The following is a 13,358-nucleotide window of genomic DNA, read 5'->3' on the forward strand; positions in this document are numbered from 1 at the left end:
AAGTCTCATGACTGCCACGTGATTATGACGCAACTGCTTCCGGTTGCATTGAGGGGCCTTCTACCGGAAAACGTTCGATTAGCCATTGTGAAGCTATGTGCATTCCTCAATGCAATCTCTCAGAAGGTAATCGATCCAGAAATCATACCAAGGTTACAGAATGATTTGGTGAATGTCTTATCAGTTTCGACTTGGTGTTCCCACCATCCTTCTTCAACATCATGACACACGTCCTAGTTCACCTATGCAAAGAGATTAACGTTCTAGGTCTTGTATTTCTACACAATATGTTCCCCTTTGAGAGGTTCATGGGAGTCTTAAAGAAATATGTTCATAACCATGCTAGGCCAGAAGGAAGCATCTCCAAGGGCCATGAAAATGAGGAGGTCATTGAGTTTTGTATTGACTTTATTCCTGACCTTAAGCCGATTGGTGTTCCTGAATCGCGGCATAAGGGCAGACTGGGTGGAAAAGGCACGCTAGGAGCGGATCAAATAAAATGTATGGACGGGTATTCTCTCACTCAAGCACACTACACAGTTCTACAGAATTCCGCCTTGGTGGCTCCGTATATGGAGGAACACAAGAATTTTCTACGCTCCAAACACACAGAGCAGTCTGACGACTGGATTACACATGAACAAACGGGGACTTTCGCCGGTTGGTTGCAGACATGTGCCATGCATGACGCCACAATTGAAGATGACCTGTACTTGTTGTCCCAGTTACCATCTTCTAATATAATGACTTTCAAAGGGTACGAGATAAATGGGAATACATTTTACACGATTGCCCAAGATAAGAAGAGCACCAACCAAAACAGTGGTGTCCGCTTTGATGTAGCAACCAAGACGGGAAAGAACACATATTATGGTTACATATGGGACATATGGGAACTTGACTATGGACGTGGTTTGAAGGTCCCTTTGTTTCGATGCAAATGGGTCAATATGACACGAGGCGGGGTAACGGAAGACCCGCAGTACGGAATGACAACAGTGGATCTCAACAATCTTGCGTACGCAGACGAACCATTCGTCCTAGCCAATGATGTGGCGCATGTTTTCTATGTGAAGGACATGTCTACCAAGCCGAGAAAAAGAAAAGATAAGGAAGCGAATACATCATACGATGAGCCAAAGCGCCACATAGTTCTTTCAGGGAAAAGAAACATCGTGGGAGTGGATGACAAGACAGACGTATCAGAAGATTATGAAAAGTTTGATGAAATTGCTCCATTCAGAGTGAATATTGACCCGAGCATCCAGTTAAATGATGAAGATTGTCCATGGTTACGGCGCAAAGGGACACACGCGAAGAAAAAGTTTCACACCCAAAGATCCTACTCTGGGATGTGATCGGCTTCACTGTCATCACTTTCTTCTCTAGTGAGTTTCCGGGCTTGTATATGTTTGTAATAGTTAGGGTGCTTATGTGTTTTGGCACTTGAAACGTCTACTTTTGTGCTTCGGACAAACGTGTACCTTTCTGACATCATTTGATATTTTTCATGCATTTACTGATTTTTTGAGCTAAATGACCCTGAAATTGAAAAGCAGTACAAATTAACTCTAAAAAGGTTGAAAGTTGGCATGATATCATCACATCACCCACATAGCATGTGGAAAAAAGTAGAGAGGGTTACGGCAAAAACTAGATGCTCTTCGTGTACAAAATGGACAATCTCTTTCGAAGTATCAGGGTTTCGGACGAAAACTCATCTATTACAAAGGCATTTCATTTTTTTCAAACTTATTTCAACTCTAGACTTTTTGTGCGTTCAGTATGCACCATTCAAAGCCACGTCATCAATTTTCAACCCTTTCTCACAACATTTGCTATTTTTCATGCATTTACTGATTTTTTGAGCTAAATGACCCTGAAATTGAAAAGTAGTACAAATGAACTCTGCAAAGGTTGAAAGTTGGCATTGTATCATCATTTCACCCACATAGCATGTGAAAAAATGTAGAGAGGGTTACGGCAAAAACTGGATGCACTTCGTGTACAAAATGGACAATCTCTTTCGAAGTATCAGGGTTTCGGACGAAAACTCATCTGTTACAAAGGCATTTCATTTTTTTAAACTTATTTCAACTCCAGACTTTTTGTGCGTTCAGTATGCACCATTCAAAGCCACGTCATCAATTTTCAACCCTTTCTGACATCATTTGCTATTTTTCATGCATTTACTATCTTTTGAGCTAAATGACCCCGAAATTGAAAAGCACTACAAATGAACTCTGAAAAGGTTGAAAGTTGGCATGGTATCATCATTTCACCCACATAGCATGTGCAAAAAAGTTGAGAGGGTTACGGCAAAAACTGGATGCACTTCGTGTACAAAATGGACGATCTCTTTCGAAGTATCAAGGTTTTGGATGAAAACTCATCTGTTACAAAGGCATTTCATTTTTTAAATGACCTAAGTATTACCAAATTGAATATAATGATAAAACACACTAATATTAAACATAAGAAAAAAGAATCAATGAAAAATCTATTTTTAAAGTTAAGTTATTCACAAACTAGTGATTCACACAAATTTCAAATAATTCAAATTTAAACTATTCAAATTTGAAAACTACTCGCACTAACAGAAAGCTTGTAATTTTTTGTACCTAAAGCAAAAATATTCACAAAGAAACTCTAAATACAGCAAAAAATAACTCAGAAATAAATAAAAGAAATTAAATAAAGCAGAAAAGAGAAAAACTAAATAAAAAAGCCCGCCTACTGGGCCACAGCGGCCTGCATACAACTAGAAACCCAACCTGTAGTTGGGCCAGGATGCAAGCCCGCAAGCCCAGTAGGCCCCACAGGGCAGAGTACAAGAGGTAGGCCCAGAAGGTCTGCATTAGAGAGGGGCTCAATGGAGTGCCCGCACCGGGGCTTATAAACTGGTCTTGGCGCTCCTCAACTAGCGAGGTGGGACTAAACTTGCCGCACCGCACATGCGCCAGTGCACCCCTTTAGTACCGGGTCGTGGCTCGAACCGGTACTAAAGGGGGGGGGGTCTTTAGTACCGGTTAGAGCCACCACCCGGTACTAAAGGGGTGCCCTTCCCGCCGCTCCGCCTGGCCAAAACAGACCTTTAGTACCGGTTGGTGGCTCCAACCGGTAGTAAAGGTGCCTCCTATATATATAGTACTTACGAAAATTTCATTCTCCCTCTGTTTCTTCCTTTGTTTCTCCATCGACGCCATCCCTCGCCGCCCCCGTCCCACGCTGTCCCCGTCGCCGCCCCCGTCGCCGCCCCCGTCGCGTGCCGTTGCCGTCGCCGCCCTGGCCCGTCCCCGTCGCGCCGTCCCCGCGTCGCCGCCCCCGTCACCTCGCCTCGCCGTCGCCGTCGCCCCGCTGTGAGCTCTCCCCCCTCTCCCCCTCTCCCTCGGCCCCGGCCACCATGGCCGCCCCTCCCCGAGCCCACACACACACACACATGCATGATGAACACACACACACACACACACACACACACACACATTTTCTTAAGTTTAATTAGTATGGATTTTTTTTATGTAATGTTGTTTTTCTGTTTTTTCATGGATGTATAGAAGTTGCTTTTTCTGTTTTTAGTGTTAGATGCTTAATTAGTGTTTCTTTTTCTGTTTTTAATTTTATATAATGTTGTATATCATAGTATAGAAAAGAATTGCATATAAAAAAGTTGCATAGGAAAAAGTTGACCATATATAGGAAAAAGTTGCTCAAAATTTCCTAATAAAATGACATTTCATATATAGGAATTTTTTTATAAGAATTTGTTATCGACGTCAACGATGCCCGGCCCGCATCCTCGCCGTCGACCCGTTTGCGACGACGTCCTGCTTCAGAGGACCCATGTCCGGGACTGGGCTCCTCCGGGCTGGCACTGGGAGGTGCTACCTTCAGGGGCGCACCGCTTGGTGAGGAACACGGCCCCGGGTCCCGTCGTCTACCCTAAGCTCCTTTGGTGGCGTTCGCGTGGGCCACTTTCGGTGCGGAGGGAGCAGGCCCCGCCGGAGGTGGTACGTCGCCGTGTCAGGGAGGAGGACGAGCACGTCCGTCACTACATGGCTGCTATGGACGTTAGGTTCTCCAATACCTGGTAGGTTCTTCGGGGATCTCACCCGAGCTATGATCCTGTGATGGTTCCTTCTCTTTAGATGTCCACCGCCCGCGCCTCTGAAACCGCGAGTGAACTAGATTATTCATAGTATTCGGTCTAGATTATTAACTAGCTAGTGATGTATTCGATAATATTCGAGACGATGTATTCGAGATTATATATATTATTCGATAATATTCGAGACGATGTATTCGAGATTATATTCGATGATGCATATTATCTACTATGATTCAGTTTTATCTTTCGAGATGCATATATATTATCTACTATTATTCGAGATGCATATCAATTATCTACTATTATTTGAGATGCGTATCAATTATCTACTATTATTTGAGATGCGTACTAAATTGTTTTATATTTCTTCTGGATTAGTTAAATAAAAGCTATGGCGGACAGTACCGACATAGAAGGAGAAGAGGCCCTGTTCGAGATCATACGCTCCCCTCGACGGCCAGATGATCAGAATGAAGAAGATGACGGCTCCCGATATCTGAACAATACCGGGGATGGTGATATGATATTCGATCAAGACGACCGAATTGATGAAGTCCAGAACTATGATTATGATGACGAAGAAAATGTTGATCTTGAAATAATAGAGACCGGCGAGGTATATTTATATAAGCAGGCATCTGGTGATCATCACATGTTTTAAATGATTTGAAGATATATTAACGAATCGATCTTTCTTCTTTCAGACCTCCGGATCGAGCAAATCTTCTACAGGCAGCAGGACAGTGCGAGGCCCGGCCAAAAAGTTGAAGGAGAGCGTAAATTACAACATTATTGCCATCAAACCTAATGGCGAACCAAGCGAGCCTAAGAACATTGCGAACAAGTTCGTTCGTCAGTGCGGAGTTCTTGTGAAGGACCAACTCCCGATCTCCATTCAAGATGGAAAGAGCCAGCAAAGCCACGTCCAGATCTTACTTTTGTCGACCAAAGAGCAAAAGATCAGCTTTGGGAATCTCTCATGGAACATTTCACCCTACCAGATGCTTTCACAGATGCAGATGTGCAGAAAGTCAAGGACGCTGCTCTTAGGAAGATGGCAATTGCATTCAACACCCACAAGAAAAAAACATGGACCAAGTACGTCAATGGAGGAAAGAAGACTCCAGAATTCAAGGGAACACTGGAGAAGCAAAGAGATCACTGGCCCGCTTTCATGAAATTCAAGGAATCGGAATTATTTAAGGAACGGTCGAGAATAAACAAGGCCAATGCCGCAAAAAAAGGAGCATTTCCATAGGCTGGGGCCAGGTGGCTACGCGGTGGCCCGGCCTAAGTGGGATAAGTCTGAGCAATAGATGGTGGATGCAACGGTCATTCCAGTTACATTGAGCTTGCCCCCTAGGGTCAGGACTTGGTTCTATGTGCATGGGGGGCGTTGGACCCGAAGACAGGCCAGGTTTCGAAGAAGGCAAGTCTTAAAGGAGCCGAATACAAGTTACTTGTTGCAATAGAAGAGGCTCGAACGGGGGTGTTCACGCCCAACAGAGAGAACGACGAGCTTACGCGCGCCCTGGGAAATCCTGAACACCCGGGAAGAACACGAGGCAAAGGCGTTGTTCCGTGGTATGAGGGGTTTGAGGAATGGAACGCCGACTACAAAAGTCGTGCGAGAAGGAAGATGGAGGAGGAGAAGAAGAGGAAGCTGGAGGAGGAGCAGGGGAAGCAGGAAGCAGAACGCCATAAAGGCCTAGAATCAAAGCACGCGGAGTTGGCACTCCAATTCCAGCGGCAGCAGCAGCAGATCGACTCACTTAGCCAAGAAAGGGGGTCTCAGCAACGGCAGCAGCTAGCAGATGATCCAGCATTGGATAGCACCGTCCCATCCATGCCGAGAAGCAGCGTGGGTTCCGCCCCGGGCGAGGCACTGCTGGATAGATACCCTGTGGATGACATCATGGAGAACACTAATTGTGAGCTACACTTCAAAATGAAGAACATATCCATGAAGGTGGCGGACGCCGTTGCTTATACAAATCCCCCCGAAGCAACCTTCCATTGCAACCCGATTCCAGCTGGCTATGCTCGTGTCATGGTTGATGAAGTGGTGGACCAATATTCGGGGCTAGAGCTTGACATTCCTGGAGGTGACGAGGAACACACACTAGGAGAGGACATACATCGTATCATCCTATGGAGAAAGGATTGCATCATCTTTCAAAGGCCACCGACACCGCGTCAGCCGACTCCTCCTCGAAGTCCGCCACCGCGTTAGCAGACTCCCGCTCCTCCAAGTCATCAGCCACCGCCTTAGCAGAGTCCCGCTCCTTCAAGTCCGCCAACGCGTCAGGCCACTCCTCCTCCTCCAAGTCCGGCACCGTGTCAGGCCACTCCTCCTGCTCCAAGCCCGGCACTGCGTCAGCCACTCCTCCTCCTCCAAGTCAGCCACGTCAGCCGTCTCCGCCGCCTCAGCAACAGCGGAAGAGAGCCGCCACAGCTATGGTGCGTAGCGGTACAAGTCGAGGTACAGGAGATACAGGAGGCAAGCGATTTCAATATGGTCCAAGCCTCGCGACTCTTCCGATGAGGCCTTACGACATGACCGAGGAGGAAAACGAAGCCGAATGCAGGGCCCAATTGGACGCCCATTTTGGACCAAAACCGCCATCGCCACCAAAGGAGAAAGTGCCTGAGGATATCGTCGACCACCTTATTCGGATGGCTAAAAACCCAGCTCCCAAGCCTGCTGACTCAGACTATGAGCGCCAAATCAGGACGGCACGTCAAGCACGACAAAAGAAGGAGTCGAGCTCGAGCTCGAGCCAAGCAGCTGCCAAAAAAAGCAGGAAAACCGTTCCCCAGCTGGGGGAATAGGCGGTGCAATCGATCTCCCCGCTCATTGTACCAACAGATGCGAGTACCGGCGCCGATCAGCTGGTAATAACCGACGAGCATAGAAGGCAGGCTGCAGAGCTCGGTATCACTGTTTATCAACTCCTAGAGATCGAGCCCATGGAAACCTTTAAAGAGGATGACCTAGCACGGAAATATGCCCGTGACGAACCTATGGTCAAGCCTGAGGAGGTCAAGAAGCTCTCAACGAGAATGTATGAATTGCGTGAATGGTACATGAAAATTACCAAGACTACAAATCGAGAGTCCCTCATGGTGAACGTCAAGGCAGACCATTACTTACATGAGACAGCTCTGTCCATTGAGTATACAGTACTGTTTCAGTTATTCAATCAACGCGCACTCGACAAATCTATCGTCAGTTGCTATTGCCTGTAAGTGATTTCTTTCTGTAATTTAAGTCTCAAGCTAGCTGTAGTGCTCGTTGATCATTACCTATAATTATCCTCACTATATTCTTTTCTGTGATATTATGCAGGATGAAGATGTATGAAATGAAAAAAGTTGGACCCTATGACATTGGGTTTATTGACCCAAATACCATTAATCAAGAGACATGGACATTTGAATGGTATCAAGTGGAGATAGAGAAAAACATACTAGAGTTCTTGAAGCGCCTCAATACCAATCGAGATATACTACTTCCTTACAACTTCACGTGAGTCACACTGTCTTGTACTACAAATTTTGTTTTTGCTTACTAGCTAGATGTTAATAAGTGTATAGGGTTTAGGGTAGTTGATGAGTGTTATGCACATGCCCGCTTAATTCATACCTGCAAACGTGTGCGCATGCAGTTACCACTGGATCTTGTTAGTCATTCAAGTTGATGAAGGAAAAGTTGAAGTACTGGACTAACTACTTAAATAAGCTAGTGACTACTCAATCGTGAAGGGGATAGTCAACAGCTAAATTTCAATCATTATTGAACTATATGTCAGCCTCTTTAGTTCGTCATTTTTTGATATCAACTAATTAATAACTCCTTTGTTCATTTTCTTTGCCGGCAGGCAGAGCTTGGCAAAAGTTCATCAAAGAGGTTCCAGGCCCTTGGAAACAAAAACTGTATTGATATCGACCCAAGGTAAGTAATTAAGTAGTACTAGCTAGCTACCATCTCTTTAATTCTAGTTTCAATACCATTAATTATCATGCTTGATTAACTATTATTTGATTGAATTCTATTCTCGTAAAGGACATGAGGCAGGCGCCGGGGACTGATTTATGTGCATACTACGTTTGCGAGAACATTCGCAATGCTGGCGTCCGAAAGGAGCACATCTGCTAGACAGCTATGGGTACGTTTGCCAGAACACCTATTCACAATTTTTACATCATTATCGATATCTAATCACACAACTAATACATGCATATCGATCTCCTTCTTAAAAGTTCGAAGAGGTGCGGGATAAGCTCCTACCAACGGATCGCGTACGAGCAATTCAAGAGGAAATAGCGGGATTTTTGCTCGACCAGGTTATAGATTCGAAAGGAGAATTCCATTACCCGCTACCGCAGGCACCAAGGCAAATGCCACATGCCCCATGAACCACTCCCAATTGTAATCGTGCTCCGAAGGCACCAAGGCAAATACCACTGGCTACGAAGGCAACATGTAGGAGAAATTGTATATACCTAATTGTATATATATACATGTGTATGTGTGAATGATGGTTCGATGATATATATATATATATATATATATATATATATATATATATATATATATATATATATATATATATATATATATGATCGGTTCTACGAGGAATTCTATTTATATATATGCATAATGTGTACAATATGTAGTATCGTAAAATACCAGCAAATGAAAAGAAATTAAATGGAAAACACAAAATTAAAGGAAAAAGAAATCATGAACCCTAAACCCCCCAAACCTTTTAGTACCGGTTAGTGTTACAAACCGATACTAAAGGTCTCCCCGCCCCTGGCGCTTGCTCGTGCCACGTGATGGCCCTTCAGTGGCGGTTCGTGTTGAACCGGTACTAAAGGGGGGACCTTTAGTCCCCACCGATTAGTGCCGGTTACAGAACCGGCACTAAAGGGCCTTACGAACCGGTGCTATAGCCTGGTTCTGCGCTAGTGTGACTGGAATTGGATGATTAACTGATCGATGTGACATTTGCTTATCTGCTTGAAATTGGTTCTAAAAAATCTAGATAGATACTTGGTGGCTATGCACTTATGACTCTAATTTCTTTTAACAATTCAGTTGCATGATTTCGAGTTTAACTATAAGGTTAATGAGATCTAGTGTGCCAGTGCGTCATAGCCCCATTTAAAGGCTAGCCATGGTATTTGATTTGATTATTAGAGCTATTTCTATGCTAGTCTTCATGTGATAGGGCCCCCATACACATAATAGGTACCGAAACTCTGCAATTGTGCATGGAAAATATGGTTTAATTCTAATAAACTTTTATTTTGTGTGTATGTTCTTTTTGTTAACTGGACAGGCCTATAGCATTGCTGAGAATTGGCTCGCTAAATAAATCTATGTACAACGCCTTGCTAATAGCGTATTTTCAGGCCTGCGCTATTTTGTTCTAGAGCGCTATTTTTTTCCTTGATATCAATCACTGCCTGATCAATTGACTTGTAATGTTCTTCAGATAAGTGCGGTGCTTAGGATAAGGAGTGAACTCTCCTCGGCGACGGACACATACTTCCGGGAGAACGGCTTCCAGCGTGTGCACACGCCCTTAATAACCACCAGTGACTGCGAGGGTGCTGGCGAGATGTTCCAGGTCACCACCTTGTTCAGCCAGGCCGAGAGGCTGGAAAAGGAGCTCAAGGAGAACCCTGCTTGTCGCAAGCCGACATCAACGCCGCTAAGATCGTCGTCAAAAGCAAGGGGACATTGTCGCACAGCTCAAAGCTGCACAAGCCACCAAGAAAGAGGTCGGAGCCGCCGTGTCGGGGCTCAAGACGGCGAAAGAGAGCGTGTTGAGGATGGAGGAGAGGTCCAGGCTGAGACCTGGGACTCCACGCAGGGAAGATGGGAGTATTGCGTTTGAGAATGATTTTTTCAAGTGTCCTTCGTACCTGACAGTTTCAGGGCAGCTTCAGCTGGAGACCTTGGCTTGTGGTCTCACCGACGTGTATACCTTTGGGCCGACGTTCCGGGCCGAGAACTCACACACGTCGAGGCATCTTGCCGAGTTTTGGATGGTGGAGGCAGAGATGGCATTTGCAAACTTGCAGGTGATCTGAAATATCTACCTACTGATCTATTTGGTTTTTCTTTGATTCGGTTCATAACATGCGATAATTTCTGAACAAGTACTGATTTTTTAGAATTCATTTTACCCTGCTGCAGGATGATATGAACCGTGCAGAGAGCTATGTGCAATACCTTTGCAGGTGGTTACTTGAGCATTGCCGAGAAGAGATAGAATTCATGGTCAAGGGTCATGATGAGGCCGCAATCGAGCGCCTGGAGCTTGTTTCATCGACGCCCTTCGAACGCATTCGTACACAAAGGCTGTGGAGATACTAAAAGAGGCAGATAAAAAGTTTGAGAACAAAGTTGAGTGGGGAATTGATTTAGCATCTGAGCATGAGAGGTATGGACATTAAGCAGAGTTGGTATTGACAATTTATTTTTGTTTCTAAGCCTGTTTATAGGTCTGTAATTATTTGTTGCAATCTGAAGGTATTTGACTGAGATGGCGTTTAAGAAGCCCGTTATTGTTTCTAGAGTGCAGTTTTTGGTAGCTCGAGCTCCATAGGACCTACTATCCTATCCGTTTATTTTTCAACACTGTACATTGAGATATGTGCTATAGGAGCAGATCTTCCAGTGATTAACAGAGGAAAACAGTGAATTTCTAACGCGCATGGGACCGACCGCATGCATGCTCGGTCTCTCTCCCATTCTGCGCATGCATACTCTCCCTCTCACGCAGATTCTCTCTCTTACTTCTTTAAAGAAATACCTCATGGGCTCTGTCTCACTTCTAAAAAAATTCTATTTTTCCCTCACAAGCTCTCTCTTAAAAATTCTCACACGGGCTCCCTCTCCCTCTCTTCTCTCTCTCCTCTCCATTTCTGCTATTTCTTACAGCTTTTCTCTCTTACACCGGGGATATTGTGTGTTCTCCAAACATTTCTCCTCTCTCTCTCTCTCCCCTCTCTCTTCTCTCTGCCATTTGAGACTTTGCAAAAATCTGATACTTGCAAAGAAAAGATTTCACCTCCAACTCTCTCTCTCTCTCTCTCTCTCTCTCCACTCCTCATTCTCGCCATTCTCTCTGTAGAAAGAAACCAAGGCAGACTCACCTTTTCATGAGGGAGAGTTAACACTCTCATATACGCAAAGTTCTTTCCTGTAGGAGAACATCTAACAGCTACAGTGGTCACATGAGCGCATGCATGTCAGCTACAGAACTACTTTTCATGTGCATGCATGTCAGAGTTGAAGCGTGAGGGAAAGCGATAGGAAGAGAGTGGTTATGAGCCTAGAATAAAGAAACTTTGTCCCACCATCAAGTTGCAGCTAGATAACAGCTACAGTCTGTTAATTGTCTGACCCTGACTCTGACCAGTGCACGTATCTCGAAGTGAACTGACGATGGTGATAGTGGGTACCGTGGAGCTCGAGCTAGGAAAGAATTTCATGTTGTTTTTAACTACCCAAAAGGCATTAAGGCATTTTATATGAGGCTCAATGATGACCAGAGGACAGTGGCTGCTATGGATGTTCTTGTTCCTAAGGTACTATTATACTAATCTGTTACATGCATTAGATATTCAGTCCTTTTCTGATAATTTACAAAGTCATTATCTGATATTCATTGTGTTGTCTGGATACGTACAATTAACCCACTGAAAATATAACTAACTATTCTGAAATCATCACGAAAGTGTCCCTAGTTTGTTTTGTATGTATTGAACGTTTGTAATCTCTACCTTAAGCATTTGATGTGAGGACTTATTTTTCTGGATATCACGTTTCTAGGTTGGTGAATTAATCGGCGGAAGCCAAAGGGAGGAACGTCTAGATATTCTTGAACAAAGGTAGCGGTGCCGGACTTAACTCATCAAATATTATGTCTCTGGTTTTATTTATTCGTGTTGAGTGTTGGCGATATGCTCAATTAAGTGAACATCGATCTGTTAGATGCATTTGCACATACCATTTTACGCTCTTATATTATGGGACGGAGGGAGTATGTTACTTGAAAGTTATTGCACTAGAAGAAACACGGTCATGTAATTACGGAAATGGAAACACAGTTAGGTTTTCCTCATGTAAAATGTTGAATGAATCGTGTTATTTTTCTATGGCGTTTGACTGCTAAGAAAAGGTAGGTCGGTGGTCCGAAATCAGTTTGGCATTCTGTTCATCTCCTGAAAATTCATGAATGGAACCTATATGAGTGTAATGTACTATCTTTTCAACATGTTGTATATACAGGATACTCGACACTGGTCTGGCCTTGGAGCAGTACGACAAATACCTGGACCTGCGGCGCTTCGGATCCGTCAAGCACAGCGGGTTTGGCCTGGGTCTCGGGAGAATGATCCTTTTCGCCACCGGAATTGACAACATCAGAGATGTAATCCCCTTCCCACGGTGTCCTGGGAGGGCCGATCTCTGAAAAACGATTGTACAATGTTTCGACTTTCCAAATTAAAGCCCAAGTGGCAAGTACTCATAGAGAGATGGTGTTGTTTATAAGTTGTGTCTTTATTTTGTTCAGCTGCTTCCATAGTTTTGCCTAGATTTTCTTTTGCGGGGGCATAGTTTCACTAGATTATGTGTGCTAGTAAGGGAGTGGGGGCAATAATTTGGAGGTTCCCTTTTTCTCGAACCATAGAAATCTGTATTTAATTTAATTTGTACTAGTGACTCTCATGTATTGTTGTGCATATGTCCAACACTGTTTGAGCGTCTTTGGATCTACTTTCAGGAGACTAATGTGGTCGGAGTTATATCCAACCAACTATTCGGGACCACACATGAAACCTACTGTGTGATGTATCGTTTACATGTAACAAACTTTGTGAGTTGAGCATAATATTGTGGTAAACGTTTAGGAACGGCTGACCGGCCGAACGCTTGGCCGGTCGCCTTCCTCACGCGCGTACGTCTAGTGCCAGACTCACACATATCTTATCCCTTTCAATGCCTTTTCCCTCTGTTTATCCCCAACACATCGTCTCTCCCCCTCTTCTCCGCTCCTCTTCCTCCATTAATCCCGGCCAGAATTTGTGCATCCGGCGAGAGCCCGCCAGAGGACCTCTCCTAGCCATGCTGCTTTCTTCTTCCTCCTCCAGCTAGTGGGAAATAACAGCCGCACCTGTGCTGGTGTGAGCGGCGCCCGGGGGGATGTGTGGTGAGCGGGGACCGCGATGA

The 13,358-nt window shown here is 44.6% G+C and overlaps 1 pseudogene; it reads left to right on the forward strand.

Annotated features, from left to right (window-relative positions):
- The first annotated feature begins 7,228 nt into the window (after positions 1-7,228).
- LOC123056134 (asparagine--tRNA ligase, cytoplasmic 1-like) lies at positions 7,229-12,600 on the forward strand (annotated as a pseudogene).
- Positions 12,601-13,358: the final 758 nt, after the last annotated feature.

This window comes from Triticum aestivum, chromosome 2D (assembly GCF_018294505.1).
Source record: "Triticum aestivum cultivar Chinese Spring chromosome 2D, IWGSC CS RefSeq v2.1, whole genome shotgun sequence".
NCBI classification, from domain to species: domain Eukaryota; kingdom Viridiplantae; phylum Streptophyta; class Magnoliopsida; order Poales; family Poaceae; genus Triticum; species Triticum aestivum.